We start from the raw sequence: 9142 nt of genomic DNA, 5'->3' as shown, positions 1-9142 counted from the left end.
ATGAGGCTCATCCTTCTGTCTCTCCATGTGGTCCCAGACACGCTCCGTGGTGATGGCATCAGGACCCACACCAGCTCTTCCAGAACTTCAGGCTCTTGTTCATGAAGATGGTTCTGAATGATGTTCGGGCTCACTGACAATCACTTATTTTCCTGAAATATTCTTTGTTTACGGCGTTTTTCCACACCTGCCTTAACCTTTGGCACAGTACTGCACCACAGCATTCTGCTGGAGAGTCTACAGACGCAACCAGGGGCCACACGACTTCCCTCACCCTCAGAGCGGCAGCTCCTGTCTGGCTTTAGCAGACGTCTCCCGTTCGGTCTCAGCTGCCAGCTGAGAGAGCTGTGGTCCGTCTGAGGACCGGATCTGTACACAGGAAACTAAAACGACTCAGAAATAACAAATGCTGAACTGGGCACGAGCGCTGGAGAGCTCGATGTAAACACACACAACATCAGCTGGCGTTGAACCAGCAACCTTTGTAACTGTGAGGAGGCAATGCAAAGCGAGCGCTCCACACAGGCGTGTGTGTGAAACCTGATTACAGTTCTGCAGCTCTTGGGTGGCGTGTGTGCCATCTGACGTGCTGAACATCACACGACCAAGTGGAAGCACTGAGAGTCGACCAGAGATCTCCTTTGTTCCACCCTGACAACGGCGGTTCCTCAGCTGCAGGAGGTGCAGGAAGCCCGACACAAGGGCATCAGCATCATCCCCAGCCTCGAGATAGAAGGAGAATAAAAATCAGCTGTTATCCTAAATGGGCCTAAAAGCTGGCGTTCACAGTGTGACGTCATCAAGCAGAGCAGGAGATTATGGCTGTTTCTCAATGTTTCTCCTTCCTCGGTCAAAGAAAACGGTTAAATGGAACAGACTTGCATCACGTGACCGCGGCTTCCACAACGGTCACGTAATGTTACGTGACACGGGAGATAACGTTATATTTTATACGTATTAGTTTCTATAGAGCTCCGGACGTCACGTGACTCTCAGAGAGTAGACGCCATGTTGGCAGGCAACAAAGGTAAACTAAATGAACGGGATCGGCTTGGATTTTGCTTCGTCTCAGTTTACTTCACACTTTAAAACCGAAGAAATCGTTTTATATAGTCAGAAATTAAATAGACTAAACCTCTCCAACCCTTACCGTGCCCCTGGGATACTTTTTAAAAATGCCAGAAGCTGTCGGAGCAGACTTCTTACCAGACCTGGCCGGGGAACCCCTTGGGATTCCTCCGGAGGAGCTGGCCCAAGTGGCTGGGGAGAGGGAAGTCTGGGCCTCTCGGCGCTACTGCCCCTGCAACCCGACTCCGAATAAGCGGATGAAAATGGATGGATGGTCAAATAAGAGATTTACACGTAAGTAGTTTAAATAGAGTGCTGTGCTGTTTGAATGTATAAACTGAACGCCAAGAGAAATCACTAGTCTGATTGTTTTCCATGAATAAAATAAAGATGTCAGGCAGGAGCGTCTCAGGATCTGTCTGAGATCGGTCTCAGTGAGACAGATAACAGCAATCCAAAGTGCTTTTTATGTGTGATCTGATAATTGATCAACCATTGCTTAAAAATTAAATACAGCTTAGCCGGTTAATTGCTGTGATCATAAAACACGTAAACGGCAGCACGCAGAACTCACGAGGCAACGTTTTACGTGATGTTTACTTGTTGCTATGAGTAATAAGACAGAAAAAGCCCCGCCAAAATAAGTTTAGGAAGCCCACTAAGAATCGTAATAAAAGCATTTAAAATAAATACCATACACAGTTGAGGAAACGTTGGTTTAAGTACCTGATATGAAGCGGTCGCTGCATAAGTGAAAACCTTTACTCTCGGGATCCCACAGCTTCATTTTATCCCGGTCACTAGCGCGTTTTATTACAATGATCCAACGTTTGCGGCGCTCCGGATCTTGGGGAATCCTGTAGATGGCTCATTCCTTATGTCGTCCGCATCTGTTCTGCATCCTGGGGCACAACAGGAATCTACCATATTTCCGGTTTGATTAAGTTTTCTGACAATAACAAATAGTCCAGCTGCGGGCTTCTGCCTGCCAAGATGGCGCAGTTTCGATTTGAACTGTTGCATGCCGGGAGATGTGGCGTCAACTCCCGGAGCTCTATATAAATATATAACAAGCCTTTAACTTTTGAAATTGTGTATATATTTGTTATATTAAATATATAAGTGAGTTACTACCCACTAGCCACCAAAGCTGCAACTACTAAGCAACTAACCAACCATAGATAACTTCTTTGGATCTAAAAAAACATTTTAAATAAGTTGACTTACTTTTAAACTTGAAAATTGTTCCCGAAGTCGCTGCTGGCTTCTGATCCACCGTCCTTTTGAAAATACCGCGGTGTATTGTGGGTAATTTTTGACCAAGGCTAGGCTACAAGACACCTCCCGTGTATCCTTGCTTAGCTAGCTAAACGGCTAACAAATGGAGAACACATGCCTTGGTAGAACATGAACATTGGCGGTTTCTGATGACGTATCTCCTAGGCAACCGGGGCGGGGCCAAGACATCAAGGCAATGTTCCTTGACACCCATGGTGTCACGATGTGAGTGGGGGGAAGGTTAGGACCCAAAATGCAGAACCAGGATGACACGAGCCAGGAGTAGTAGAAGAACGTAACAATCCTTTATTAAGAGATAAATCCAAAAGGGCTGGAAGCCAAAAACCAAAAATCTAAAAAATCCTAGAATCAGACCTGGAGAAACCCAAAACACCAGACACCTAGAGAGGAGGCGAGACAACGCTGACACAAACAATGGACCAACAACAAATTGAGACGCAGACAGGGTTTTATACACGGGGCAGGATGATTGGGAGATGGGGAGGTGCGTGGGGAGAGAGAAACCTGGTGAAATGAATCTACTAATCAGGGAGAGCAACCTAAGCTGAGGAGGGAAAATAAAACATGACCTATGATTAATAACCAAACCTAAAGACTAGAAGAACAAGACAAATAACCAATGATCTAAGGAGGAAAGGAGAACTAATAACCCGGTGGGGAAGGACCAAGGAAGGAACCTGAACCTATGAAAACAACAGGGAAAAACTAGCTAGATAATACAAAGAAACCCAAAGAAGAAGTGAACCTGGGAAACCTGGAGGGGTTGGAGACCTAAAGGGGCGCAGAAACCTAAGGGGAGAACCTGGAGTGGGCTGGGGAACAGAAGGAGGCACACGGGGGGGACGCAGGACGCAGACCATGACACATGGCTTATATCTCCTCTCCAGAACTTCACTCTAGAGGCAGGACTGGGTTTTCATGTTAGCTGCTAAAGAGTTGATGCTTAAAGGCACGAAAACACGAAAAGAGTAACGAAGCGAGAGCTGTCGAGGAACGGTAACTTCGGTACTTCTTTAGGTTCCTGCTTTGAAAACTTCTTCTTCCACCATCGCCTAGCAGTGCATGATGGGGTCACGTTGTTGTGGACTGACAGCTCCCTCTAATGACTTGTTTTGCTGTTGTGGAGGGGGCGGAGCTTAGGAAACATTCATAAGATCAGGAGTTTCACACAACATGGCAAAAGAGTGTCTAACGACATGTAGAGACATGAAAGTCAGCAGCACAGAACGTGTATGTGTGTGTGTGCATGTGTGTGTGTGTGTGTGTGTGTGTGTGTGTGTGTGTGTGTGTGTGTGTGTGTGTGTGTGTGTGAGGGGCACTGAGATTATCCCCACGAGCAAAATGTACATTAGAGATTACTGACCTTGTGTGTGTGTTTGTCTGGTTTTGCCCCCCCCCCCCCACACACACACACACACACACACTGGTGCAGCAGGTGCACTGGTATGTGCATTTGTGTGTGAGAACGTAATCTGAGAGGGGTCAGAGAGAGCCATTAACTGGTGCATTAAGACCAACCGGGAACCGACCAGGATAAAGGGCCAAGGATGGTGTGTGTGTGTGTGTGTGTGTGTGTGTGTGTGTGTGTGTGTGTGTGTGTGTGTGTGTGTGTGTGTCCAATGGGACGGTTTGAGGATTTCAGGGCAAAAGGGACAATGAGAATGAGGATTTGGCAGTGGGGCTAACGGGGATGGAGTCCATTAGCGTGTGTGTGTGTGTGTGTGTGTGTGTGTGTGTGTGTGTGTGTGTGTGTGTGTGTGTGCATTGAAAGGATTGCGAGGATCTGACCTATAAAAAGCAGACACACCCTGCGTGTCGTAATTTTCACGAGAATCTCTCAGGATTCTGTCAAAAATCTGACTGGACGCTCTAAAAGAAGAAGTTTCTCATATCAGGACTCTTTCTGCTGTTCCTGTTTCTACCCAACGTTAGACTGGCTGTGGGTGAAATCTGATGTAGGACAGGATGCTGAACAGTAGATGAGGTGAGAGAAAGCGTGAGGACAAAAGACGTCTCTTCTATTATTCATGAGAGATAAAAGCAGCAAACAGGAAAGGAGGCTGTAGCTTCGTCTCCTCCTCCTGCCGCTTTAATGGGATCTATCATTTCCTGTAGCAGGCGCCGTTTGTCCTCCACGTGTTTAAAGGATGGCTAGCAGGTTATTAACCTAACACAGCCACGTGACCCGAACCCGAACCCCGTGACCATTTTAAATGAAACCTTTACACAACTGTCAGTCTCTCAATAAATGCTGTTTTAGAGAATGAAGTATTCATACATCTGTACAGAAGTGCTGCAGTTAGCTGCAGCAGCTAAAATGATGCTAGCTGCAGATTCACAGCCATGTCGGCTAGCATTAACAGTAGCTTTAGATGTCCAGACCAAAGCTGTCTAGTGGTCGGCAGCATGGCCGGATCATCCAATGTGCTTCAGCAGCGATGAGACCTACAGGAAGACACAGAGGCAGCTGATGAGGAGCCAGGCTCGGACGGCCACATGGACGCAGAGAAGTGTCCTCGCTTTACCCCTAACCTGCTTTCTATTACTCAGGTCTGGTATTATTGTGGATCAATAAGGGAGCAGAGCCTTGCAACACGTTCTACCAAATACAGCCAGTGATAGGTCATGTTGTTGTGTGTGACCTGACCCGGGGGAGCATTGACAGATCGAAGAGCAGTGGTCCAATAACTGAGCCTTGGGGGACCCCACATGTGATGGTGGTCAGCTCTGATTTGTGATCACCAGTAGAAACAACCTAACCCTGATAAGATCGGAACCAACTATGGACTGTTCCTGAAGGTCCCACCCAGGTTAGGAGCCTACCAGAAGGATGTTGTGGTCCACAGTAAGAAGAGCTGCAGTGAGATGGAGCATCATCAGGACAGATGTTCTACCTGAATCTGTATTTAGACGAATATCATGTAATGCTTTAATCAGTGCGGTCTCAGTGCTGTGGTGTTGTCTACAGCCTGACTGGACACTATCTAGCAGGTGTTTGTCTCTACAAAGCTGTTCAGCTGGATCATAACAGCTTTTTCAGCCATTTTCTCATGAAGGGGAGGTTAGAGATGGTCTGTGGTTCTTCATCACTTAGGATCTAGTTTCCGTTTCTCTAGAAGAGGCTCAACAGCAGCCGTTTCAGTGATGTAGGAAAATACCTGACATTAAGGAACAGTTTACAGTTTTCACTACATCAGCTTTTAAGCAGCTAAACACATTTTAGGAAGTTTTTAATTAGGTTTGATCCTTTTCTGGCTGTTTTATATGGTCTTGTGTGTTGTACAGCACCCCGATAAGGTCGAGGAAGCGGCTTTACAAGCTAAGATTCAAACCTGCATGACCCAGTCCGACCAGGGCTTCACTCTCAGAAACTGTGTTTTATCCAATGTTAATATAAAAATGATGTAATAATCACTTCTATCCCACCATAACTACATATTAAAGCAATAAAATTGGCCCTCTCCACCTGCAGATCCTCCACCAGGAGCAGCAGAACTGAATATCCTGATGCTCCACCTGGATTATTTAATCCTTTCAGTGGTTTCATGAGTCTACGATGTAAAACTAAAGGAGGCAGAACACACTTTAAGGCTTGTCGATGTCATTCAGTTGATGTAAAATCTACTTAAAGGAATCTCTAAACAGCTCCATGTGGAACCTTTACTTCTAAACTTGGAGGTCACGCGTCTGACGGAGGGATCAGCCGTCCACCACGAGTGCTTTTGGTTCGTTCCCCCGAAACAAAGAAGAAGGAAAACAGCGGAGACATCAGCTTGTCTAAAAGTCTTCTACTTTATTCCAGAAGGTAAACAGTTTTGTAAAACATCCAATAAAAAATGGACTTTCATTTATTGCTCATCTTTATACTAGGACTTTGATCTAATGCATAATTTTTCCAAAGCACTCTTACGAAGAATATGATGCTAAATATGAGATCAGGTCTTATGCAGTCGTTAAATATCAGTAACAGACACGTTCAGGTCAGATCAAAGCAAACCAGATAAGCAACGGGACCGACCGCCACGCGTCCTCGTCTGCTTCCGTCATCCATCAAAGAAACAAACGTTTTAAACCCAAACATCAAGACTTCAACTCAGAATGTTTAAACATGTAGTTTATAAATGTAGGTTTCAGGGATGAAGGTCCTCCCCCTACAGCGTCGTCCTCTAGTCTGTACGAGTCGGTCTAACATAAACGCTCGAGTCTTATCTGGGATCCCCGTCTAACGGTGGTGCGGAAACACACAGGAGGTTTAACCCAAACCTAGCTATTAGCACCTGATTATCAACAGGGTAACGACGGTTTTAGTGTGTGTGTGTGTGTGTGTGTGTGTGTGTGTGTGTGTGTGTGTGTGTGTGTGTGTGTGTGTGTGTGTGTGTGTGTGTGTGTGTGTGTGTGTGTACGAGGCGTCTCAGAGTCGTGTGTTTAAAGTTTTCCATCCGACAGACAGAATTCAAATTTCCATGATGTCAAATTAAGGAATAAAACAGATGTGTTCTGTAGGGAAAAATATATTAATAATAATAATAATAATAATAAAATTAATAATAATATTATTATTAATATTAATAATAATAATGGGTGGTTTGGGCATCTGGTCAGGATGCCTCCTGGACGCCTCCCCGGGGAGGTGTTTCGGGCATGTCCTGCCGGCAGAAGGCCCCCGGGTCGACCCAGGACACGTTGGAGAGGTTACATCTCCAATCTGGTCCGGGAACGCCTTGGGGTCCTGCCGGAGGAGCTGGTGGACAAGGCCGGGGAGAGGACGGCCTGGAGCTCCCTAGTTGGGATGCTGCCCCCGCGACCCGGACCCGGATAAGCGGAGGAAGACGAGACGAGAGACGAGATGGTGATAAAGTCTTTAACTCTCGTGTTTACATTACTACTCCCTAATAATCTATCTGATTTTATGACATAGTTGAATAACGATACCGTAGCAACACGACTGGGCCTCGCCACCTGACGACCCTCCAGCAGAGGGCGGTAGAGATGATGAAGGTACTAATCCTGATGCTCCAGGGGTCTGATGTCAGCTTGTGGTGATAGATAAAGGTTTTAGCTTTAATGGAAAGATAAAAAACACAACATGGACGTTTACATGGATTAAAGCGTTTGGGATCAGAACTCAAATCTACCAGAAGAACTTGTGGACGTCAACAATCGTTACGACACGTTTAGAGGAGGAGTGACCTACATGAATGCAGAGAACATGCAGGTGGTTTCATGCATTTATGACATTCATCTCAACTGTTTACATAGTTGTAGGAATCCCCCCCCCCCCCCCCCCCCAAGCTCTCGTACCGCTTTAACTCACCGTCACAGGACAATAAATAAAAACCATTTCCTGCTGTGGTGAATGTGGCGGGGATCAGTACGGTACTGATGTTCCACCGTGTGTGTGTGTGTGTGTGTGTGTGTGTGTGTGTGTGTGTGTGTGTGTGTGTGTGTGTGTCGTGCACTCTCAGGCCAGCTCGGAGGTCGGTGATGGTGTCAGAACCTCGGGCCTGGATATTTACATCCTGGTTTAGAGGAGAATGAGTAGAAGGCAGCAGTAGAAGGTGCTTCTTCATGAAGGCGGCGTGCTCTCGTAGAAATAAGCTAAGGTGAAGAGAAGCTCTTATCCATAAATAAATAAATAAGTTAATAAGTTAATAAGTTAAAGGGGGTTTGTCTGTACATGCGAGCGGAGGGATGTTTGTGGTCTGTAGGGCCGTAGCTCAGGAGGAGGAGAGGGCTAGCGGGAACCTCCAGAGGCCTGAGAGCTCCGCTGTGAAACCTCCGTCTGACATCAGCGAGTGCACTGGTGCAAACGCCCGAGCCACGACAGCGAGGGACCAAGTTGTGGACATCCAGTCTGGTCACTCATAGCCAAGTTAATCACTCCTGTTAGACGTTTGAACTAGCAGCGGAGGAAGGTGTGGTTTAATCCCGGCCCAGGGCCAACACGGCAGCTATCCAATCAGGCAGCAGCAAGACTGTGTCTCCATGACGACACAGCTTTAGCGCTAACATCCTGGATGTTGGCATGGCCCTAGACCGGGATGTAAACTGGAGGTCACATGACATCATCACTACAATGTGATTGGGTAGCCTTGAGTCAAAACAAGGGTGGTGATCCGCGACTGACGCCAACATGGCGGCTACGGTGAAACGTGAGATTTACGCAACTAAATCATCCTGGAAGAGACGAGCAGGAGTGACAAGAGCGGGTCTGGATCTTTGGTTTCTTTGACTTTTCCACCATCTTCCCTGTTTTTATGAAGTACAACTTAGTCAATAGCTGGGTCAGTCGTGCTGATGTTGATGATGCAGGGTGGGGTTACTATTATGGTCTGTTGGAAACAGCTGTCAGCTGCAGAACTGACGCACTGAGGACTGAAACGTGGATTTGTTTATGCTGCTGTACAGCATCCGTCTCATGCATTTAGCTCCGAATGCTGCCGAAAACATCAGTAAATAGTTTGGTCAGCAGACTTCCTGTCTTGTTGCTGTTGCTATGGTAACATGCTGCCTCCTGCACGCCCCAGTGACCTCATGCATAAAAGGTTAAAGTGTGCTGCTGGATCAGAAGTCAAGCTGTGATTGTTTCATCCATGGAGGCGGGCGTCTGGAGTCAGCGGAGGAGCAGGATCGCCGTTGGCTCGGCGTCGGGCTTTAGGGTTTGGGTTGGAGGACGCCATCTTAAAGTCATCCACACCAGCTCCGTCCTAATCTGTAATCCCCCCCCCCACCCCCCACCCCATAGTAACGCAATGAAATCTTTTTCCCTTAAAGT

Source organism: Nothobranchius furzeri, chromosome 12 (assembly GCF_043380555.1).
Source record: "Nothobranchius furzeri strain GRZ-AD chromosome 12, NfurGRZ-RIMD1, whole genome shotgun sequence".
Classification (NCBI taxonomy): Eukaryota; Metazoa; Chordata; class Actinopteri; order Cyprinodontiformes; family Nothobranchiidae; genus Nothobranchius; species Nothobranchius furzeri.
The sequence above is the reverse complement of the archived record's forward strand: the minus strand, read 5'-3'. Positions refer to the sequence as shown.